The 26,763-nt window shown below is 36.0% G+C and overlaps 1 protein-coding gene across 1 annotated transcript in view; it reads left to right on the top strand.

The window, feature by feature from the left end:
* The window catches only part of LOC150101139 (uncharacterized), a 916,744-nt gene that overhangs the window by 379 nt on the left and 889,602 nt on the right, over positions 1-26,763 (top strand). The gene's annotated exons all lie outside the window — the stretch shown is intronic.

Raw genomic sequence — 26,763 nt, 5'->3', positions numbered from 1 at the left:
TTTCATAGCATGTATTTTATTCTAGCGAAACTAAGATGTTCTTACAGTTTTTTGATAGTAGACAATTATAGTTTATTCCAGGCTAAAAGTAAAATAGCACGCAAAAATATTTATTTTAAAAATTATAACTCTTATATTTATAACTTAGTATATTAATAATAATAAAAATATTTAATAAAATAAACAGTAGTTACTCTGCTTCGTGCTCTCTCAGAAAACGTGTCGCATCCGGTGGGGGGGGGGGACTCTCGAGAGATTGAAAAACGGTGGAGAAAACCATAAATGATATGACACTTTCTTTACGGTCCCTTCGAATACCCTACTCTCTACAACTCCTCCTCCACCATTCCTGAATGTCGCTTTACAAATTATGCGGGAAAAAAAACAAAAAAACTTTGTTTTCGGAGGTTTTTTTTTTTTTTTTTTTTCACTAAATTTTCCAGATAAATTTCTGTTTCGGTAATTTTATTAATTATGTAACACGCATCTAATATTTTTATTTATTTATTTATTATTATTATTTTTTTATGTAGTCCCGCCCACGAAAAGTTTTTCTGTAAACCTATAGTACATTCCTGGTAGTTAACTTAAGGAATTAATAACGCATATAACGGATATTAATTAAATCAAACTTTAATGAATACTTTCAATATTTCGGCGACGTCACATTGCCATCTTCAGGAACATACAAATATGGTATGTGCAAGCAGGCACTAACAAAAACAAATGAGGAAGCAGGCAAGAAACTAATATTGTTCCTAAAGTCCTAATAGCTGCCCCTAGCAGCTAATTGGGTTGTCTTGGCCGTTGGGCTGAAGTTCTCATAATGTAGACCTCCAAATTTGGGGTAGTTTTATGCACCCAAATTTGTTGAGGTTTGGAACGTTTTTTAGAGCTGCTGCTGATGATTCCATGAATAATCTTTCGTACTTGAACCTGCTGCGGTGTATTATTTTAGTTTTCTTCCAACGAATTCTATGGCGGGTATCTAAGGCATGGTCTGCCAGCCCAGAGTGGCTGTACTGGTGAAACCGGATGTAGTCTTTGTGTTCTGAAATCCTGATATTCGTTGTCCTGCGTGTTTGGCCAAAGTAGGACAGTTGACAGCTGCAAGGGACCTGGTATACACTAGGTAAGTCTAGGGGCAGTGGTTGATCTTTGGTAGAGCGGATAAGGGATGTCAACTTTTTATATGGTCTATAACACGAAGTCAGGTCATATTTTTTGAGAATGTTGGTTATTTTCTCAGAAGTGCCCCGGATGTAGGGGGTGGTGATAGATTTACTGTAATCTTTATTGTGGAGGGGTTGTGGTTTATTGGTTTTAGTATTTTTTTTTTTTTTTTTTTGGGGTTGTAGCCATTGGCTAAGAAAGTGTTGAGGGTGTGGTTTAGTTCAGTGGTTAGGGCATCGTGATCTGAGCAGATTAATTTTGCCCTGTTGAATAGTGTTTTTATAACCCTATATTGTTGTGAGGGGGGGGGGAATTCCTGGTGAATGTATCTGCGTGTATGGGTGGGTTTTCTATAAACAGAGAAAACCAAAGATCCATCAGGCTGGAGAGTGATTAGAGTGTCTAGGAAGGGGAGAGTGTTGTTTTCCTCTTTTTCTAAGGTGAACTGGACTCTGGGGTGTTGGTTGTTTAAGTTAGGTTTAAGTTTAAGTGTGTTAGGAAGCAGTGGAGTGTATCTGAGCCATCTGGCCAAATAGCGAACACATCATCCATGTACCGAAGCCAAATAGTGGGTTTTTGTGGGGCAGAGTTTAAGGCTTTCTCTTCAAAGGTCTCCATAAAGAAGTTGGCCAAGGGTGGAGAAAGTGGTGAACCCATGGATTTCCTCTCTATCTGTTTGTAGAATTTTCCTTGCCAAACGAAATAGCCTGAGTTCATTGTGAACTGAAATAGGGCTGAGATATCGGGAGGAAACTTGGCTTGGATGAGATCTAGGGTTTCTTTGAGTGGGACATTAGTGAATAGGGAGGAGACGTCCAAACTGACCATTATGTCAGTGTGTTGGAGTGAGAGGTTTTCTATACTGGCTTTGAAGTGGGCTGAGTTTTTTGATGTGTGATGGTGTGTTGCCAGTATAGTGTGTGAGCGCTTTGGCTAAATGTTTGGCTAATTTGTATGTGGAGGAATCAATGCCATCCACTATGAGACGTAATGGCACATTTTGTTTATGTATTTTTGGAAATCCATATAATCGGGGGGGGGGTCTAGAGTTATAAGGTTTTAGTTTGTTAATGACTTCCACAGGCCAAGAAGTGACCTTCATAAGGAGTCTGTGGAGAGTTCTAATCTGAGAGCTGGTAGGATTATATTCAATAGGGAGATAGGTGGTACGGTCTAATACAGTAATATAGTACATTCGTACAGTTGATGGATTAAAGCTTTTTAAAATTTTTTAAATTAATTACGCATATATACAGGGGGTCCTCGAGTTACGTCGGAGATCCATTCCTACGGACCGACGTAAGGCGATTTTCGATGCAAGTCGAAATTACCATAGCCTAAGTTACTTACCTAACCTACAAGAAACAGAACTAGGCCATAGGAAAATGAAAGGGAAAACATAATTACTGTATAGTACAGAAAAATGACAAAAATGAAATTGTAATAAAAAAACAAACATAAAAATTAGAACAATCCCCAAAATGACAAAATGAAACTGTACATTCTGTACAGGTGATTAGAAAAAAATAATACTCCCGACTGTGGTACGACTTAAGTTCAACGCGCGGCCGATGTTCGTTGGCGTTACTCCCTTTTTTTCACTTTTAATAATGTCTAATTTCATTTCTAATAATGGCTTTCTTTTTCTTCGACACACTGCAATCGGAAGAGTCTGCCTTACGTTTGGGAGCCATATTGAAGGGTAAAAAGTCACAAAAAAACACAAACACAAAAGTGAGAGAGCGGATGTAAACAAAGCACGCGGTACCCAAAGAGTGTATGCTGGGTCCCAAGCGACGCCACCTCTCCCAAACAAACGCCGTGTAACGGCGTATTCTTCCGCAGAGCTCACAAACAAGTTCGCCCGCGACGTTTGAATTTTACGTCATGCTGCTTCAAGTCGAAATTTATTTTTTAAATTATTTATGGGATTACCGCCGTAAAGTCGAAACGACGCATGTCGAGGACGACGTAGGTTGAGGACCCCCCCGTATATATATATATATATATATATATATACAGAGGGGTCATATTGATTTATTTTATGATTGAAATCATAAAATAAATCAGTGTTGGAGTAAAATCAAACGACTAAACAATCTTTCGAGTTGTTTGATTTTTAAGACTTAAAAAATCTTATGATACTATATATGTTAAGTTATATGTTAAAAAAAAAATCTCCCTCCTTTTTTTTTTTTTTCCCTTTTAAGGATAAGTATACTGTTGGCGGCGTGGGGAGGTATTTGCTATGGACAGGGAAAGTTTAGGCCCACAATTATTTGTTACTATGTATATATTATCTAAGTCAGTAAAAATGCAAACATAAAATAATAAATTTAGAGGGTTCTTCAGTAGTTTCCTCTCCCTTTATCAACCTAACCTCGATCAGTCGATTGGCCAGCATTCACTAACAATGGAATCAGTTAGCAGATTGTAGGAAAACCGTCCCGATGACAATATCCGGATGGACATGATCCACATCTGGATCCGAAAGGACACATATACAGTGATCCCTTTTGTTTTTCGCGGTTTGAATTATTCTCGGACAGCGGGCGCGCACGCACACGCACACACACACGCACGCAGCTGCATATATGTGTGCTTGTCATCGCCGGTAAGGCATCTGCTCACTCTGGTCTAGTCGAATTTTTTTCGTCGGCTGTGAGGTTGTTACTGTAACGTTCACGTTTACCTTTATCTACTCAAAATGAGACCTAAACTTGACAATTTTTGTGAAGCCAAGAGAAAAAGAAAGTTCTCACTCTTGCAGAGAAAGTGGGACTCTTATATCTTTCCTAGGAAGATGTTAGACATTAACGAGTCTACAGTGAGGTACATTTATAAAAAAGGAGAAAGAAATCCAAGTTTTGCAATAGCACAGCTCTCTTTATACGTTTATTTCATTATATTTATTAGGAATTCCACAGCTTCTAATAATTATACATAATCTCTCCCTTTCTTTTTTTCTTCTATATTTCTCTCTTTCAATACTGTCAAAATCTATCCGAATCCATAAAATTTAGATTGCAATATATACGGAATAGTAAATAATCTCACAAAGTTAACATCTCTTAGCAGCTAAATCGATGTTAAGTGCAGTCTTTCTGATTTCTCTTTTGCTAATTTATCACCTTAACTATTGCAGTAATTTCAGCATATGATACTTCGTGGACGTACTTTCCTTCCTTCACTTGGTATTGATCAAACTGGTAGGGATGCCAAAATATTTGCGTTTAATAGGGGAGGCCGTAGTGCAAATTGCATATTAACCTAAGAACGCTGAAAAGTTCAAATCACTTGTACTACAAATCTTTTTTGTTTGTTTATTTTTTGTGCTTGTAACTTTATCATGTATAACGAAGTGCTGAGAAGGGGTGTCTTAATTCTGTCATATTTGTTTCAAATTTGTTTGTGAATTCTCCTGTATTTTAAACGGATCTAGAGTTCAAATTTTTGCACGGCACATTAAATTCTTATTAGATTTGTAACATTTGTTTTACTGATATAAATTTCTTCAGTTTTTTCCTTAATAGGCGTGATGATCCAGAGACCACCACCACCCTTCCTGTCGGAGGCCTGAACTGGCTGATTTTATGTTGGCCTCCAGAGCAGGGACTCTGAGTTCTATTTCTCCGTCTTTTTCATGCAGTGTAAATGATGCCTTTCTTGGGCATGCTAGAAACATATGTACTGTGAAGGCACTAAAACCTCCATTCGAGAGATAACTTCAGTCAAGTAGTTAGGCAGGCTACTACTACTACTGCTACTAGTACACGTAACCAGATCTGATGGTAAAATCATTAGAGGCTTCCTCATCAGCTAGTGCATCTGTTACCACATACTCTGCCAGAGTATGTGGCAACTTTGTCTGGATTTAGGAGATGCCAAGTAGCTGTATATGGAGAGGATACCGTCTAGGCCACGATATGGCAAGGAGATTGGGTGTTCCCACCGTATAGTTGGCATGTATTTCTTCTCACTGTTTTTTTTTTTTTTTTCATACTTTAGACTTTTGTTAATAAATTGAACCTTGAACAGAAGAACTATCATAGTATCAAGAAGGTTAAACTCATCCCCAAATAAAAATGTAAAAAAAAAAAAAAATATTAAATCCTACAAAAATCCCACAAAATCCTGTAAAAATAATTTCTACATTCACTTCACACAACATTCTCTGCATAAATACGGGCGATGCACTTGATCACTTACAGACATCCAAAACATCCAAATGCAGGCCTCCTGATTCTGATTGAATCATAGATAGCAACATCAACAGCACTATACATCTTGCCTGTCCAAAGTATACTCTGTACAATTCTTTCATTTATAAGAGAAATACATTTGTGCGATCAGATCCCTTATGTTTTTGACCTGCTTTAGTTTAAGGTTTTCTTACTCTATTTAATTACATCATTTTGTTTTACCGCTCTCTAAATTCTGAACAGCACTCTGACCTCTTTGCCTTTTTTAATCTCCTAAACTGGACTGTCTGCATTCCGGCTTCCCTAACAGTAATGTCATATGCCTAGGTGAATTTAATGTTCGCAACTCTAACTGACTTCCCTTTCCAATTCCACTTCTTTCGACCAAGTAGAAAGAAATGAGTTGCTGTGGATAGTAATCTAATGTAATCCGTCTGTCAACCAGAATACTAAACAATGCTTTCGGAACAGCCTCATGTCTTTGGACACTACAGTAGCGCCGCGGGGATGACCCCTGGGACTTATGATACAGTTCTTTCTCTCCGATATCAGATTATTACTGCTTCTGATCTGAACAGTTCTTCCTCCGAGCAAGTTGTCATCCTCTATGCAGTAAAGGCCTTCCTTCTCCACTGTATTAAAAAAAAAATCCTGCCCATAGCTGAACTATGATTTAACAATCAGTGTATCAAGGCATTCCAAAAGAAAAATTCAGCAGAACATATTGAAGAATTCCTTCCTCCTTTTCAGCCTACACTGAAGCACGTAACAGATGTAAAGCAAAACCATAAACGAAACCGTAAACGAATTTGACTTTGAAGGAGTTATTACAGAAATCTCTCATGTGCAGCTGACAATCGTACCATCAGTTCTTTTGCAAGAGCCAACGGACTCAACTTCCGTGTATCTGCGATTTCATTTCTTTCAACTGACACCACTACAACATAAAGCTGACCATCTGGCATCTTTCTTCTCCAGCTCTTCTTCTGCACTACATGTCTTGTCTCCTAATGATCGTTTTCTAGAAAAATCGTAATAAGAATCTTAAATAGGCTAGATATCAGTCTTTTGGCCCTGATTGTATCTCCCTAATTGTACTGCACAGATGACACCTGGCCTATATGGCTTCTACATGCTTTTATACTCGGCTAGTATCTTCCACAATCCGTCAAAAAAAAAAAAAAAAAAAAAAAAAAGAAGGAAGATGAGTCTGCTGTCAAACTAGTGATCTACCTCCCTCACCTGAATCCTGTCCATTGTTCCCTCTGTGCTGTGGGCGTGTGTGTGTGTGTGCGCGCGCATATTGGCCAAAAAAAAAAGGAGCGTACATGCCTAGTTACTGCGTTACCTAGTTACTAATTTCAGAATTTCTGATTTACAGTCAATAATTTTTAATGCACACAAAAAAAACCTTCAACGGACAATTTTTTTCATCTTCCTAGTTTTTTGGTAACTTTTGTATTTTTTTAAACTTAAGAATTAAAAAACAAAAGATGAAAATAGAAAATTTGTAATTTGTATTTCATGAAATAAAATCTTTCCCACTAATGGAATAATTTTTATGCATATGATCACAGTTACAAAATTTCCATATTGAAGATTAAAAAAAAAAAGAAGTTTTTTGTCTGTTTTAAATGTGCAACCCAAAAGCATGCAGTTTCTTTGTTGGTGCTTGAAACCGGCCTGTTTTCATTCAACTGTAACATCCGACTTTTTTTTTTTTTTTATAATATCTATCAATAGAGTTCCTTTCCTACACCATACCAGTGTGCTTAGGTTCTGTATCCTCCATGAGTGGGATTGATACAGAAAAAAAAAGTTTAAAAGTTTCAAATCAAAATTACATGGATAAGTTTCGTTGTTATTATGTAGCTGAAAATGTTCAATCATTTTTGCCATTTTTCTGAATGCGAGAGGAGGATTCCTCTGTAAAATCCTCCATGCAGCGATAATTATTTTTACTGTTGTGTATTGGTGTCATATTCTCAAGCTATTGGTATCAATGAATATTCTCATAGCAAACGCTTACAATGTGTATTCCCCCCCCTCACCCAAAATAATTGAACTCTTTTTTTTTTTTTTTTTTAATTAAAATCCTACAGGAACTTGACGATTAAGAGGCACGCACCAGGATTAAAATGGAACTCGGTTAAATAATTTTCATTAACTCTTATCAGTGGAACCCTTATCAATAATAATCGACCCATATCATAACTGAGGTTCTTGAAAGGCTACATGTGGGTGATTACCCAATACATACTCCTTAGGTAATCACCCACGCTCCACCCATTGCTTTGTGATTACTTTGTTCGCAGCTGTCTAGTAATTGAGGAACACGCTCAATTCCACGCTGTTATAATAACTGATATAACGAATTTTAACGCTTATATTTCTCTTCCCTAGTATAGCACTGTTACTTCCTACATGTACGTATCCTGCGATTTATATAGAACAGTGGTGTCCAAACTGTTTTTTTTTTTTTTTTTAAAAGTAGTTTCTCTCATAAAATGTATTCATCACAGTTTGAATACCTTCGGGTGGGCGTTGGCGACAGTGGTAGACCTACGTATACAAGTCATAAAACTGTATTATTTTTATGTTTTTTTTTTTAAATTAAACTCCAAAGTTTAATTTTATTTATTTATTTATCTACAAAAAGGTCATTTGCAAACATAATACATTTTGTACCATGGGAAGGGAGCTAGGGATATATATATATATATATATATATATATATATATTTAGCAATCTCATTTATTTTTTTAAAATTAGAGACCACTCATGGCACTTTTTCAATCAACTTCAGGCCTTTAATAAGCGGGGTGGTGGTCTTACCACCAGGCGATGAAATTAATCTCCCACCTAAAGACAATCACAAATATCCATGACCATGGCGGAATTCGAGCCCACAGCCTGTTGGTTGGAGAGCGGGTACGCTAACCACTCGACCAACTATGCCGGAGATTTTTTTTTTCCGGGAGGGAAAAAATTGAGAAAAAAAAAATCGCCGGCATAGTTGGTCTTTTCGCCACACTTGGCTTGTGACGATGAGGTTGTACACCAGGGATATAGAAGATTGCAATTTACAATACCTCACAAAGTTATCGCGGTTGTGGCAACTAAGGCACACAACTTCTAGACCCAGAAAAATCACATAACATTCATCTGTTTACGTCCAGCAGTATTTGTGATAGATTTGACATTGTTAAGATCAGAATTACGATATCTATTACTATTGATGCGCCGATTCCACTTTGCAATCAGGAAGGTAGATTAACTAGGACAGATGTTGTCCAAAATATGTAGGCTACTGAATGCTTATTTCCTCAGAGATCTGATAATGGACATGTTGCGAGATTAATCAGAGCCTCCATGACTTAGTCGGTAGACGAAGCCTTTTGGTTGGATAGACCTGAGATCTAATCTCGTCTATGACACGCAGAACCTTTATTTTTTTTATAAAGCAGTTGAAGTTAGCCGGTCTCGTATGGAGGTGGAAGAGTTTTCCCTCCCGGAAACTCAGGTTTTTGTCCCTCAACCATGGAAACTAGCTAGTAGAATATAGGCAGTTTACAAAGAAAGATACATTACAATCAATAGTAATATATTGATTTTATAAAATAATGCTGAATGTTCGTGTAGGCATCTCGGCCGCTGTATCATCATACACTAATAAATAAATCGCAATATCTAGAAAAAGGCATATTCCGTGTGACCGAACACAGGTAAACATATCATGATTGCCCTAGGAAATGGCAAGCTTTTAAAATCATATGAGGAAATAGCTCTTGCCTTAGTTTCAGTTTTATTGCACCTCTTGGATATAAGCAAAGAAATTATTCTTTACTTGCATCCAAGTTGGTAATTATTAAAGAACCAAGAACCAATCAGAAGACTTGGACTTCCACAGGTGCAGCAGGAAGTCGTGTGAGCTATACATAGATTTGACAGGTGAAACGATTACTTCACTTCCAGGTCCAGAGATCACTTTAAACTGTCAAGACCTTAAAATCCCGATGAAAGGACGGAGGGTCACGGCCAGGTCTCAGAATTTGACATATTAATACACGACCAGTTCCGTCATGCATACAGATTTAAGAAGTTGTAAAAGCTTTCTAATCTTTTATGAGATTCTACTAACTATTTTAAAGAAAACTGGCTCAGATGCTAGTGACATGTAAAATATTAATGCAAGAAATTAACATAGGATCGTGGCGTACCAGTATATGTGCTCATGGGCAACTTTTCTACGAGTAGGAAAAAAAGAAAGGAGGAAGAAAATTTTGCTATTTATTGCCTAAAATCTTATTATAACGCATATAACTATAATTAATACAATATCATTAATTACTTAATACATCAATTAGATACATTAATATGATTAATACATTAATGTAAATCACAACATTTAAGTTAGAAAACCTTGGTGAAAATAAAATAGAAGAGTTGAAAATTAATGATACCAAATACCTGTTATTTTACTCAGTCAAGTACGGAGGTAGCAAGATTTTTCTTTCACATTATATCTGTTAAATAAAAGTTAATTATTATTTAATTGTTAATGCAATTAGCAGACATATCACTCATACCGTTAATTGCGTAGGCCATAATTCTAAATAATTATAACCACATCAACAGCGATCTTTCTCCGTGATGGATAGAATATTATCGTGGGTGAGATCTGATCAATGGATCACTAGTTGGTAACTGCGGCAGAGAATAAAATTTACTGTGGATTGCGAGTATATTTTACTATATTGATGCATTGTGGACTTGCTGACTTAATAATGATGACGTTAACTGAAAGCACTGTACTGACCTCACCAAAAAACACCGAAATAGAAGTAATTCCAAAAAAGCAATGCATTAATGAACAAAATAAAACAAACAAACATGACTTTTGCTTTGATGCTTTATTATTTAGTTGGTGCATATTCCTAACACCTCGCCATCAAGATTTCAGGAGGAAGCAGATGACGATGCCGAAATTAGCCCATTCCCTTTGCCATCCCACCACTGTCTAACGCGAGATTGGAACCTGGTCGCTCTAATCAAAGAATAGCATCGAATAACAGGCTAATTTACCGAGGCTCCTATGTTTTAGTCGAGACATGTATCACTGTGCAGAATAATGGTTCGGAAGCAAAGTGATTACATATTAAATTTTAGTGGAGTAAAGCAATTGTGGAAATTTATTAATTATTGGAGAAAAATTTGCAGCTATTTCTGATGTTACTTCTGTAGTCCTCCTTATGTACATTTGTGCACATAAAAATGATTTTCTTTTCAATATGATAAGTATACATAATTCATATTATTTATTGTTCGTAATTATTAATAATCGTACTCGTTTATTATAACACGTAATTAGTTTATATTACATGTAATTATTAGGAGATAATGACAGCACTTCAGCGGGGCTTTTATGTTCCGTTGCACGTTTTGCATGCTTAGTTTATAGCCAGAGATGTGTGTGTGTAACTACATTCTTCCCTCTGTTTAACCCATTTTACCTCACTTACATGTGACGAACTATTCCAGAGATAAAATTTTCTGCATGTGAAAAACCATTAAAAATGAGCTTTATTTTCTGCTTTCCTATCGTTATCAGAGGCGTAATGATAAGGCTGACACGAGTGTCGCCTCAGTGACTGCGTTTAGTATCAGGTAACAATTTTTTCCGCCTGTGAAGACAATATTTCTAGAGTTGCAACATGCATATCCAATTCCTGACATGTAAGCACTTGTATATACTGCATTTTCACACATATTCTTTATGAAGAACATTTTTAGATAAAAAAAATAAATATTCTTCATTAAACAGAATATTGTGCATTAAACAAATAAAACAGCAAACTTTACAATTCAAATTGAAAATTAACACTTTTACATTTAGAAGCGTGCGATTTTCATTTTTAAAGCTGAGGAGTTTCTGATTTAGAAATTGAACAGTTGATTTTTAAAACTTGTCTGTTTATTTAATAAAAGCCTCGCGAAACCGGTAGCTTTGCAAAACGGTGGATGATCCGAGTTCGTCATGAATTATATTATCAGTTTGGTGGCATCTGATTTTTTGCTGGGTTTACAGTTTTATTTTTGCTGTGTTATTATTACTTATCTAAGATATACTGTTTTTTTTTAATGTTGTTTATTGAAGCATATTCCATTGATATCTTATTGGAGAGTGGCGCCATCTAGTTAATTTAACATCATCGCCAAGAAGTCCAAAATTTTTTGCATCAGTGTTTGGAAATCAGAAAAGATCAATTTTAATGAGTGACAAAAAGAAAACTCCTTTATCCGCTCATTAAGTTTCTCTGACAACTATTTTTTCTTTCCATTTTTGAGATGTTTTGCTTGAAATGCTCATACAGAGACACAATAAACACACAAAAAAACAAGAGACACAGAGAGAGAGAGTTTAATTACTGTTGTATGTAAATATTTGTTTTAAGTAGTGGAAATATCAGAATATGTGTGAAATCTTCATCTACAATGCATGACTAAGCTGAAGTATATTAAACTTGTATATTACTATTAATATTATTAGCGCTAACCACCTGCGCAACAATACCTGTCATTTTTGCTTCGAGCTCATTCACCGACGAAGCACCCACAACTGACTCCGGCAACCGATTCCATTCATTCGCCTCTCCAATAAAAAATAATAATAATAAAAAAAAAAAAATCTAGTCAAGTTCCTTGCTAACGACACTTTCACATAATTTCCAGGGATGACAGATAAACAATTTGTAGAATATATCAGAGGTTCATTTAGCTTGTACATTATTATTTTCTAAAGTTTCGAACTTGAGCACTTTACTATGAATCTTTTTTTTTTTTCTTTTTTTTTTTTTTTGTGAGTTCGTCGCTGAAGCGCAGCTTTCTGTTGAAAAGTATTTCGCTCATATGCAATAATTTTCTTGGTTTATTCTTGCTGCTTGGTTAGATTACACCAGTACAACTAAGACCACTTAACAATATGTATGTACATTTCCTGTTAATTTTTCGTTTTTGCAGAGAAGAAACCCGGTTTTTCAGGAGGAAAAACCATATAACACCGAATGAAATCAGTTAATTCGTAGAACGCTGAAACCTTTTTAAAGGTTCTCGTTTCTTAACGGGATCTAATAAAGGTGTTTCTTACTAACCGTATCATCAATTCTTACTACGCTATAGAGACATTTATTGGGCTTGGAAATGAAATTTCTGTCTTATTTACGAAACCTTTTAGCAACATTTTTATATTCTCGCATTCAAACCAATAGGACAAGATTTAATCTCTTTCCTTCCAAAACGCTTTTAATAAGTAAATGATATGAAAAATGATGTGTTTGTCGATGTTGACATCAGTAATGATTTCTTACATATTTGAAATTTTCTTTCTGGTATTTCTGGTATTTGGATTCCTCGATCCTTACGTGATCTTCAAGTTTTGAATTTTCTAACTTATTTTTCCTAACGGCATCCAGTATTCTCTTCATCGGTTCAAAATACTTTGTGAAACATTATTCCTCTTTGATTAAATGATTCCCGATCTTATACAGTTTTTTTTTTTCTCTCCATTAGAAGAGCTTTTACGGAAAATATCACAAATTTGCAGTTCTGTCGACGTCTTTACATGCTTCCATGAAATGGAAGTCACCAGTGGATATGAAATGCAACTATAATTGAGTAACAGACTTCACAGTAAAGACAGCGAAATAAAATAGCAGGAAACAGGCACTTTTCTTACATTCCAGACGCATTACATAATGCTTACACTTTGCTGATCACAGATATTGTTCATATCCAAATTATTCGGCATAAAACTGCACGTGTGAAGCTGATTCGAAACGAACTATTCTGCCGTGTATAAATTAATAATTGTCCTTTAATGGCATATATATTTCTCACTCTTTTCCGTTCATTTCTACTAATAACACTGCTTCTGTTATTACAGACCTTTCTCTTGGTTGATTTTTTTTTTCCCTCCACTTACTGCTCTGAAATAAGAACACGTACATGGAAGAAAACAGGAGCAGCGCATAGTAACCAGTGCAGCGTGGTTGCTGTGCGGGGATAATGCATCAGCCAAGTGCGCATGTTGTCCACCAAATGCAAGGGCCCAAGACCCGGCTACAGCCGCTATAGCCTATAGCCATGTCCCGATTCTCAGCCCTCTACATTAAAATTTCTACCCACATATAAAGCTCTCTTTCCAAAATTTTGTAGTTCAGTATTTTTATGCAAATCTATACAGTCAGTTTTATTTCGGATAGTTTTTTTTTTTCTTTTTTTTTCTTGATGGTGACAGGAAATGTTACTAAAAGATCGAAATGATCATACGAAGAAATTGTGCTCGCTTTTAATATATAGATTTTCTACTAATGAAATCCATTTACCTTTTTATCCTATTTCAAAGTCCATTTGGACGATCTTGTTTCTATTTTATTCTATATTTGTTGATTTTGTTAATCTGTTTGGCAGAGTGAATAGTTAGCCCCTGTTCTCCAAACTACAGGTCGGTTGCGGACTCTAATCCTACTGAGGCAAGATTTTAATGTCTTTAGGTAGCAGATGATCACATCGCTCGGAAGCGAGTCCTCCACGTTACTTATTGGAGGCCAGATGTGGTTTGTAAAGTACCATGTTTGGTCATTAGAGCAGATTTCCGAGATTATCTAACTTTAAGACCCTTTACGGTATTAATTTACTACAGATTCAACCTCTGCTGTCGAAAAAAAAAATGAATGGACAAGAAATAAAAATATCTGCTTTGTCCTTTCGAAAGAAAATTTTACTTCTTCGTTCGCAGTGTTTTAAAAATATCGGGCAGTGGTGTGCAGTCCAATAGAACTTCTTGTCAAGGAGAATGAAATGATTCCAGCATACAGTTTCAACGTTATTTTCAAAAAATCACTCAGACTATCGTAAAACTTTATAATTCCTAAATTAATACTGTAAAAGCCACATAAAAAGGCAAATGGATGGAGATTTCTAAATTACAAGCCGTAATCATTTTTTTAAATTCATTCAATACGTGACAGACGTTGAATGGAGGAACGAGATATCATGAGGTTGGCTCACTGTTACAGGATATAACATATTTTACCTCATAGCCTATTTCTTCACCGCGTTAAACTTTATTATTTATTTTTTGCATACATTTTTTACTTACAATTTTCTTGCAGAATGAAATCACTGATAATGCCAATGATATTTAAAAAGTATATATATATATACACACTAAGGGGCTCTCCCCTGGCGCCTACGACGCCCAAACCCCCGTGTTCTGGACTGGTAGGCCAGTTCTACTTGAATTCTGATGACTCGAATTTTGAAGACTCGAAAGGGGGGGGGGAGGCTGGCGTCTACGGCGCCCAACTCCCCCGAGTTCCGGACTGGTAGGCCGGTTCTCCTTGAATTCTGATGACTCGAATTTTGAAGACTTGACACTCAGGGCAGCCCCTGAGTTTCAAAACGTTTCAATAACTTAACAAAAAACGTTTCACAAAAACAAAACCGTTTCATAAAAAGGCTTATCATTTTATAATATATATATTTATATTTTTAATGAAAAGTGTTTGACAAGACCTAAGAGTATATCATTAGGGTATATCTCCCGGAAACTCGTTTTCATCCCGCGTACAGGCAAATCGGTCATCAGAACACACGCAATTTACAGACAAAAAATACTGTTGGTGGTGGTGGTGATGGGTGGTAGATTGCGTTGATAGTACCTAGTTGTATGCAGTGGGAGAATTAAGTAGTAGTTGAGATGGTGAGATGTTTGTAGCGGAGCGGAGTAGAGTGTCCTCCCTTGGAGGTGTCACGCAATGATAACAACGACAACAATTTTTAATGATAATAATCTTCTTCTAGCTTTACAAATCTTTATGAGTTTTAGCTTGCAAAACAATTTTAGCCATTCTTTTCTTTTCTGCGCAATATTCTTCCAGTTCTTAACTTTTAAAGTTGTAAGATCTTTTTGTGCGTCATCAAACCATCTTTTTCGTAGTCTGCCTTTCTTCCTTTGTCCTAATGGTTTCCATTCAAATATATATATTTTTTAACTCCTCTATCTTTTCCCATTCTTTCTATATGCCCCAATCACGCTATTCTTTGTGTCTTTATATATCTTACTGTATCTTCACCATTAATTGTTCAAGTTCATTATTTATTTTAATTCTCTATATTCCATTTTCTTCTTTTATTGGTCCATATATTTTCCTTTAAAAGATTCTCAGTTTGTCTTTATCTTTTTGTGTTAATGGCCACGTTTCACATTCATATGTTGTTACAGGTCTTATAATTGTTTTATAAAGTTTTAATTTAGAATTACGCTTAAGAATTTTATTATTCATTAACTTTTTATAAATATAATAACACTTATTTCCAGCCATGATTCTACTATTAATTTCATCGGATATATTATTGTTGGTTGTTATTAATGAACCTAAATATTTAAAACTATTTACAACTTCAAAACTGTATTCACTTATATTATATCTTGTAATATTTTTATTTATTGCCTTTCCACATTGCATATATTTAGTCTTCTGTTCGTTAATTTTAATCCAACTTCTTTAGCGTTTCTATTAAGTTCTTCAAATTCTCTTCTAAATCTTTTCTTCTGCGATTTATTATTGTTATATCGTCTGCATATGCACATATTTGTATTAATTTATTATTAATAAATCCTCTCATATTTAACTTTCTTATTATTGCTTCAAGTAAAAAATGCTGAAAGTACATCTCCTTGTCTTACTTCACATCCACAGTGGTGATGGGTCCGTTAATTCCTCTTGTATTTTAACTATTGCTTTGGATCTTTCTAATGTAATTTTAATTCATCTAATTAATTTTCCTGGTTATTCGTGTTTTCAGGCTATGTATTATTTCTTGTCTGTTTAATTTATCAAATGCTTGTTGGAAATCAATATATATAAATGATCAAGTTCTATATCATATCCTAAACATTTTTCATATATATTTCGTAGCATAAATCTTTCAGCACGGCATTTTTCCTAAGTCTCCCAAAACACAGCAATTATTGATTATGCGCATCCTTTGTCGGACTTCTATCCATTGTGAAAGTCTTGTTTATTTCTGTGGAATTAGATTTTTCCTACCGGAAATTCGGTAGGAAACTCATCACTGGAAAGCGACAAAACAGACCTGCCAGAATAACCCACGCAATTAATGGACATATAATATACTGACTTCCATCAGCCTTAGTTGCCTCGATTGCTTCGATTGTAATTCCAAATAATGCAACATTTATATCTGCCATCGATTGTTAATTTCAGTATCATTAAATCTTCTGAATCCAAACAAATATTTTCAGATATTCTTATAAGCTTTTCATGAAGGACTTTCAATTTCAAAATCGCAGATTCCGAAAATGCAATTGACATCTCTCATAATAGGATTATTATTATTATTTCCGCGATGAGAGAGTATAGACTTCCTGCGATGTTCTTTGACTCTATGGAGTCAAATGACTCATCGCGAGAAGTCAATACTCTCTCTCTCTCTCATGTCAAAAGATCATCGAACCGAGTCTTGAACTCATTCACAATTTTCGCACTCACCACAGTTTCAGGCAGTGCATTCCACTCATCAGTCATTCTCCATGCAAAGAATCTTCTCACCCTCCTGCTCACACCCTCCTTATACTGCTTCCATGGATGCCTCTAGTTCTACCCTTGCCTCCCTCTACTCTGTGAAATATCTTCTCCACGTTAATCTGATAACAACCCCTCACCAACCTATATGCCTCAATCATATCCTCTTTTCTTCTATTCACAAGGTCTGTAAATTCATTTCTTTAATCTCTCCTCCTATCTGACATTCCATAAACCTGACACTAACATAGTAAACCTTCTCTGGACTTTCTCCAGTACATCCTCCACTGAAAACCAGGTGACTATATCTGTGCACAGTAGTCCATATATGGCCTGATCAAAGCTTTATACAAGGGAACCATAACCTGCGTGTTTTTGCATGTTAATGTCCTCCTCATTATTGCCATATAAGAATCTTAGAAAACACTGGGCCGGACTTAAAAGATTTAAGTACAATGAAAAGCATATGTGTAACAACAGTTTGCGATAGAAATGAAACATCACGTTCAATATGTGAAGCAGAGGCGGCCCACCTATTTTTGTTACAGTAATTGATCTTTCGCATATTATTTTGTAGTATAATACTGTATCATATTTTGATACATACTGTATCAAAACTTTGTTTGTTTACTTCAGAATCTTCATTTTTCTTCAACCATTATTTTATTTATCAAATTTTGACATCTATATCTTATTATTCCAAGAAATAATTTTATCTTAGTGCTCAATGAGGTAATTGATTTATGATCTGAAAGTAAAATCTTAGTTGACTTTTTTTCGTTGTTGTAGAAATAGAGGTCATTATAAAACCATAATTTTTCTTAGTCAAGTAATTGAAACTGAAACTTAAAAAACTCAACTCTTCTTGAGATTTCTGTCTGATCTCTAGTGAGAAAGAACTAGCATTATTAAACAGCTGTCGTGCAAGTGATATCTTAATCAAAAGCAGTAATAATAAAGGCAAACATACGGGCACCTGGGCAGAGTTCGTATTTTTAAGTAGTGTACCAAGGAGGCAACTTCGATTATGAGTATCCAAAGGGGAAAAAAAAATATTAGTATGCCTAACATCATTTGCAGCCATATTTTAACAGCTTATGAAAATTTTACGATATAATAAGGTAAGTTAGTCGCATTTTAAATTTATCAGCATGAATCGATTGCGTAAATTGCGACCTTTAACTTGTCTAGAAATCACGTGCTTAGTTTTTGCCAGCAGTAGCTGCCTTTCACCATAGGAAGCAATTTGGACTTTTGTATTCTTAAATGACATCTTGTGGCGCCTCCTCGGATGTTCTATCTGATTTAAGTGGCGAATTGCCTTGCTGACACCCTTCAACATTCTTGTGGAACGCAGTTTGCATAGTTATAGCTGAATCACAGGTAGCCGTGCGGGATTAATCTCATGTTACCTTAACAACAGGGACTTCCACTTCCCACTTCCTGCAGTTATCTTCTTAATTAACGAGGCTTTCACAATAAATAGCCCGTCCTCTTTCTTCAAGTCAAGCCCGAGCGAGATATCTTCATTATAATCTCGGAGTCTGAGTAGAGTTAGGGGTGGAGATTTATTGGTTTCTGTGCAATACCTTGAACAGTAAATCTTTCCTTTCTGTGGGATGTATATAAAATAATGAGGTTGCATTTCCTCCTCTTCCATTTCAAGATTAGCTGTTGACCTAGACAAACAGCAATATTTAACAGTACTACCCCACAAATCATGTCAATGTCTCCCCAAGATGATGCCACAAGGAACGGGGTTCGGAGTTAAAATTGTTTCTTGATATATTATCGAATGTTGAAGTGGATTACGCATGGTTTCCTAGACAGATAATTGAGTAGTTGGAGTATGCTCATCGCGGATGATGACATCTTTAGTCAGGTGTCAAATGCTTCAATTTTCACTTTGATTAAAAAATAATTAAAATTTACAAAACAGAAATTAAATTTCACATCCCTATATAAAGAGAGAGAAAGAGAGAGAATGAGAATACAGAAGATAAAGAACTTTTTCTTTTTTTTTACATACAGGATTTTTATGCGGACGCCCACGAAAGGGTGAGTGTACTATTGTCGCTGGGGGGCCAAAGGCTACATAGACCAGAGTTTTACTCATAAAACCAAATATAGTATTTTGCTACTTCAGGGCTCTATAAGCATTCTGGTAATATTATATCCGATAATATGATCTACCGCTTTTTCTTTCTTTTTCCATGAACAAAACTAATATGCTTTCAAATCGAGAAAGAGTTTCACTTTACAAACCTCACGCCATGACTGGGATTCAAACCCAAATCCTTTCCGGTCATTTTTTTGTGACAGATGCCATTCTAAGCATTAGTGCTGTAAGAACATAAGAAACTATTCTTACCCTTTTATTCTGGATACAAAATTTGAGTAAATGTCGATTTCTTCACTTCTTTGGAGGAGTAAATGTAAGAATTGCTGAAAACGCTTTTTTGTTTTTGTTGCTGTTGTCGAATGAATGCGTATCTTGAAAGTTTATTTTTCACTTGGTCAGACTATAATAAATTTAGTTTAATCCGTTGTACCACTTTACCCCAGTCCTGAAGATACTTTCAGCCGCAAACTTTGTTTGCACACACTTGGATAAAGGATTAAACTAAATTTATTATAGAATGCGTATCTTCTTTGAGACCACGTAGAAGAGTTTTAAGTCTTAATTAATTTACTAATTTTTGAGTTTTTAGTTTATTTCACACGGAATTAATATCCTACTTTCTTATGTTCCCCTCCCAGAAATTTGTGTTTCTTCATCCCACAAAACAAACAAATCGGCCGAAGAGCGCACACAATTATCAGACATAGTACGCTAGCCTCATAAATTTAGTTTAAAAAAAAAACGATGACAATAACTTACGAGCTTCCCTTTCATCGTGTATTATGTGATACTGTAAAATGTGATAGCAGTATGAGTGAAATGCTTGGGAATTCAGTGCATGAGAATGATATAAAATTATTATCACGCCCTCCATGTGTAGCCAGTAGACTCGTTGTGGGAAGTTCATTCAACTGACAATATATGATATTGAATCTTAAAATCCTTAATACTCCCTTCATTAACAACACATTCCGATAATGTGTTCCATTCAACTACAGTTCTCCATGTAAAAAATATACTAATCGCACCCAGGGATGGTCACTGGTTCTTCCTCTCTCGCCTTCTACTCTTTTTATAATTCCATGTGCATCAATAAAAAAAAAAAAACCCTATTTTTTTTTTATTGATACCTCACCTCTTTCCGTCCTATCCGTCAAACTCTGTAATCCACATTCTTTGAATCTCTCTCCATAACTAACTTTCCAGAGCCTGATATTCTCTTAATCATTCGTGTTTGGACCTTCTCCAATGTTTTCACATCACGATGAAAACCAGGTGACCAAATTTCAGCACAGTAGTTCAAGTGCTGACTAGTGCTTTATACAGTGGCACAACCACCTTCTTATTCCTAACATATTAGTAGGGATAAGAAGGTGGACGCGCATCGTATGGCAGCTAATATTGATGTAACATCATGTGACACCTCCAGGGATTCCAAAGACTCATCGAGGGAGAGTATGCCAACAGCATCGAACGATTGGTCCCTTCCAACTACTAACCGTGCTCAAACTTGCTTAACTTTTTGTGTGAGCCATTAGTAGCAAAGACTCTACCAATCGACCAACCTTTGCTAGCTGCAATACGATGTGTAGTCTTTATAACACTTGAAATATGCCTTCTATGCTTCATTCTACTGTCAACAATCACTCCCATATCTTGGATCTCATCTGCTTCCTGCAATATATAGAACACATCAATATAGAACGCAGTCTTATATCTCTACATTTCAAAATAACTGTAACACCTAGCACTTGTTAATATTAAAACTGCAACTCCACTCATTTGTTTAAAGTAAAATGCTATTGAAATCTTCCTGAAGGGAATTAACATCAGCAGTGCTCTTTATAATTCTTTCCAACTTTGCATAATCAGCAAACAACTGAATATCCTCAGTCAATCCACATTAAATAACATTTACAAATAAGTTAAACGGGCCATGCCCAAGAACAGATCCCCGGGGCACGCCACTGGTTACCCTCTTTCTATCATACACAACTTGCTAGTATCGTTCAGAGAGCCAATCACCAATCAATCTAAGCAATATACTATTCATTCTCATCTTCTGTATCTTGTACACCTACATATCATTAGGTAATCTATCAAACGCTTTGCAAAGTCCATTAATATCACGGTATGTGATTCTCTCTTATTCGTCCCATTTCTTATCATAACACAGTCGTTATTATAATTATAAATGAATAATAAAGATAGCATTGAAACTGTTGCTGATTTTAAGGAGTTTATCTGGTTACTAGGATGAGTTAGATTTTCGTAAGAAATTTCTTACTAAATTTCTTGCTAAGTGATATTTCTTGCTAAAAAATTAAATCACAAAAATAATTAAGTTATGCCTATTATTTAGAAGAATGATATTTTTTGGTTGGACAGACCTGGATTCGATTCCTGCCTAGGATGCGAGGATATTTCGACTGTGTTTCAACAGGTGAATTAGCTAGTCTCTCATACAGATGTTGCAGGCTTTTTTTTCCTGCACAAAATATATAGACTGTCCGGAGAATACAATCAGTTGACAAGTATTACTATTATGTTATTGTTTTCAGCCTTTCACAGGAGACAAGCCCATCTAAGCTTGGAGTGGCTTGAACTCACGAATTTCCCAAATTCATATTTATACGAGGATATAAATATAATGACTACCAAATTGGTAGCTGTTACATAGTGAGGGGAAACCGGAGTTCCTGCAGAAAATCCAATCTCGTCGACACTGAGACTTACTAACTCAGTCTGGAAATAACACGTGCAGCTGTGAACCATATACTGTAACCAAACCATGGCCACAGTATATGGTTTAGCCACACTGTGGCCAAACCGATAAGCATTGCGCGAAATTTACCACTCACGTATAACATACCATGTGTATAATTACCAGCTTATCTTTTCCCTTTTATTTATTCTCTACCTTTTTATTTTATTTATATTTTGCATTTATTTATCGTTTTGTTCCACATATTTCTGCAAAGACATTGATTTAGTTTTCTGTTAGTATCATGAACAAGTTCGACTTTATTTGGTTTCGCGAAAGCTAGTCAGTTTTCTCAGACTTAAAGCTAATATTCAGGACTTTAGCAAGGTGAGAATACAGCAGATATGATATAGTTTGAAACATGCTGCTATTTGGTATTACGACTAAAGCAGCAAAGGCTTTGTATTGTGTGTGCATATTCACCCATTTTATGCTCGAGTTGTGCTAACATCAGCTGGCATCCACCCTACAGCGCGCGCACGCACGCACGCACGCACACACACACACACACACACACACACACACACACACACACACACACACACACACACACACACACACACACACACACACACACACACACACACACACACACACACACACACACACACACAGAATCGAAAATTATTATTATTATTATTATTATTATACGGGCATCTCCATGGAGTCAGTAGATTCATCGCGTGCGACCCAAACTATCTACACAATATCTATCATACCTCTTCTTGAACTTATTGGTTGGTAGACTTAGCGCTCACAACTGAGTCAAGCAACATATTCCATTCATTCACCATCAGCTTGGTCACTCGCCTCTGAATCTTTTCTACCATTTCCTCATCTCCAAGAAATCCAGGCGACAAAACATGAGCTCAGTAATCCAGATGTGGATGTATCAACGCCTTATGAAGAAGAATAATAACTTATTTATCTCTGCATGTTAGCGGGTTCTTCAATAAAAAAAAGTATTCCTTTGAGTTATCTTGGACACCTTAGCAATATGCCCTCTGAACTTCAACTCTCTATCCACCAACATACTCTATGTCAGCCGAAAAGTGGTACGGCATACCATCGCCAGAATGTTCTTGGAAGGGATATATAGATACAGTGGTGCTGGGTCATAGTGTGAGGAGGCATTATGCTTAATGGACGAACCGATCTACAAGTGCTGGAAAAAGGGACTATGACTGGTGAATGTTCGATTGTTCCGTGGTGCTGTAGGCGAAGAATTCATTTTTATGGATCATATTGTCATACCACATCGTACACGAGCAGTTCTGGAGACCAAGGATATTAATCGAATCGAGTGGCCAGCACGCTCCCCAGATCTCAATCTCATAGAACATTTGAGACGCAATAGGAAGATGCAGTGCTGCTCGAAATTCCCCTCCAGAAAATAAACAAGGCTTTATCCTTGCTCTGAAGGAGGAGTGAGCCAGCTTGCAAGAACTCCTGACTCACTTGGCACCAAACATAGTACGACGTTGTGAGAGCTGCATCGCAGTTTGGGTGGGCATATTCATACTGAAATGTCTCTGTGCATAGTTTTCTGTAAACACTGTACATTAATTCCTTAACTACGTCCTTAGGAAATTTGTAACTTTTGCTAAAATGTATTGCAATGAAATTTGTTCGAAATTTTAACGCATTTTTCGTGTAATATAATTTATTAGTTTGCTGGCAATAAATAAATGTCCACTGGCTGTAGTTATGAATTTTTTTTTATATACATGTAAAAAATGTAGTTCGTCCTTAGCATTTGGACATCAGTGTATATGCATGTAGGCTTTACCCATTCATAGATATATGGATAAATAAGAGTATAATGCAGAAACCGGAATAAGATATAAAAAATTACTTCAGTTAAAACCACAACACTTCACCCTGATGATATAGGATTTCTTCAGGTGTGAACACGTTAAATGGTAGACAAACAGTGAAGCCTGCAGGTGACAACTACTATGTAGTTATAAAAGAATCTGTGATTTTAAAGATATTTCTAATTATGCATTCCATTGTTGAGCACGTTTTGTGTTTACGTATTCATGTACACATTTTTGGTTAGCTATGGCTAGGATGTAATTTGACAAGTTGATACTTCGATTTATATTTAGGTGTTTTGGATCCAAAGTAATTTCTAAGGATTCTCAAATTCTTCTCTCAGTCATATTATAGCAACGGTGTAATATAAGATTACATTTCTAATATTATTAGCATAATACTACAAATTGTTACATAATAATGCCATGTGGTTAGCGCATCCGCTCTCCAGCTAAAAGGCTGCGGGATCGAATCCCGCCGAGGGCATGGATGTTTGTGTTGTCTGTGGAAATACTAGTGGCGGTGGTTGGCGGTAGATGACGTTGTTGTAGTTGCTGTCAGTTGGTGGATTGAGGGGTTGATGAGCCTTTGGACTCCCTGGAGGTGTCAAATAATAATAATAATAATTTCTAACGTAACCTTCCCCTAATACTTGATACCTCATTGCCGAGGCTTCTTGTGTGGCAGATGAAGAAAGTACGTGTGATGGCAAAGCTGAGGCCTTCTTTCTTTTGTATTCAATATCTCTGATGTGTTCTTTAGTGCGTTGCTCAATAGATTTTTCAGTCTGGCCATAGTACGATGCTGCACATTCGCGTCATTGTCGACACTTTGATATTTTAGTGGCCATGTCGAGGTTTTGCGGATCGGAGTGGTGATCTCATATCCTGATATGAGATCTCATTCTGATATATATATATATATATATATATATATATATATATATATATATATATATATATATATCTCAACCACTTTGAACTGGAGCTACAGTCCGAGTTAAAGTTCTATTGTTAGATACCTGTGCGCGTGTGGCTTCACGAATGCGCCAATATCTGACAGCAGAGCTGAATGAGTCCGGTAAATTGTAGCTGAGGTTACTGTTTATATGAAGAGGGTCCATGACAATTTCTCTAGACTCGACTATGCGGCGTTCTACTTCCTCGTAGCATATGTGAAGGTTTGAAGTTGTTGTCCAGTTTATCTCATGTTGTCGGCCTTCATTATTTGCGTTTACTGAAAACAGGACATGGCTTGACAGGGCACTAGCTCTGGTTCTTTTGTAAGCAATGTATATATATATATATATATATGACAGAATGATCATTGCCTCGGTTAACATACATAGTTTTATGAAGAATTAAATGACTAGAACCGAGATTTAAGTAAAAAGGTTTTAATATAAACACACTACTAGTTTGGGCCTGCAACAGCCTTCTTCAGGTGACATTATAAAAGAAAAAACACTAAACATTGAGGGTTAAAAGACTATGAACAACACAGACAGTCTTTATACATAATTAGCATGAAAACGTTGTAGCTGTATTTGAAGCTGTTCTTTCGTTAGTTGCATTGTTGGGAGAGTGCGTGTTTGCTGCATCACGTGAACGCCAGTACATGATTACAGCTGAATGACTATCTGGGAAGTTGTAGCTTAAGTTGTTATTTAGATGAACAGGATTGAAGATGATTTCTCTAGATTCCACAATTTTTCTCTCTATTTAGTCACTGCAACGGAAGATGTTAGTAGATTTTTCCCAGCAGACTTTGTGACTTTGGTTTTCATCATTAGGATTAGCCGAGAAAAGGATATGACTTGGAAATGCACTCGCTCGCTGTCTCTTGTAAGTAATGTCTCTCATGTGTTCTTCCATACGCATTTCTACAGATTTGTCTGTCTGCCCGAAATAAGGAATATCGCAGTCACATAATATTTTATATACACCAGGGTATTTGAGTTGATGATGACAAGGTTTTGGGTGGCTAATTAAGGAATGGATCTTTGGAAGTGGAGTGAACAAGGTTCTGATATTGTATTTTCTTAGAACGTTTGCTAATTGTGTGTAACGGTACTTATGTAAGGAATAGATGAAACTGCTTACAGAAATAAACAATCTGATAACTTCTTTCGAAGTTAATGGATATTCCAAGAAAATCATTGACAAATTCTTTCTTAATCCTCCTAGACATCACTCAGAAGAAACAAATAGATTCAAAGGCAATATATCTATTCCTTACATAAGTACTGTTTCACACAAATTAACAAAAGTTGTTAATACAATATATAAGAAAATATAAGAAATATAAGAAAATACAATATCAGAACCTTGTTCACTCCATTTCCAAAGATCCGTTCCTTAATTAGCCACCCAAAACCTTGTCATCATCAACTCAAATACCCTGGTGTATATAAAATATTATGTGACTGCGATATTCCTTATTTCGGGCAGACAGACAAATCTGTCGAAATGCGTATGGAAGAACACATGAGAGACATTACTTACAAGAGACAGCGAGCGAGTGTATTATCAAGTCATATCCTTTTCTCGGCTATCCTAATGATGATAACCAAAGTCACAAAGTCTGCTGGGAAAAATCTACTAACATCTTCCGTTGCAGTGACGAAATAGAGAGAAAAATTGTGGAATCTAGAGAAATCATCTTCAATCCTGTTCATCTAAATAACAACTTAAGCTACAACCTCCCAGATAGTCATTCAGCTGTAATCATGTACTGGCGTTCACGTGATGCAGCAAACACGCACTCTCCCAACAATGCAACAAACGAAAGAACAGCTTCAAATATAACTACAACGTTTTCATGCTAATTATGTATAAAGACTGTCTGTGTTGTTCATAGTCTTTTAACCCTCAATGTTTAGTGTTTTTTCTTTTATAATGTCACCCGAAGAAGGCTGTTACAGGCCGAAACTAGTAGTGTGTTTATATTAAAACCTTTTTACTTAAATCTCGGTTCTAGTCATTTAATTCTTCATAAAACTATATATATATATATATATACACACATACCTTGGAGCCCTGTCCAAGGGCCTATGAGTTGTGGAAATACTTTCTG

Source organism: Typopeltis vanoorti, chromosome 12, assembly GCF_054136105.1.
Source record: "Typopeltis vanoorti isolate ZY-2024b chromosome 12, IOZ_Tvanoo_1.0, whole genome shotgun sequence".
NCBI classification, from domain to species: domain Eukaryota; kingdom Metazoa; phylum Arthropoda; class Arachnida; order Uropygi; family Thelyphonidae; genus Typopeltis; species Typopeltis vanoorti.
The sequence above is the reverse complement of the archived record's forward strand: the minus strand, read 5'-3'. Positions and strand labels throughout refer to the sequence as shown.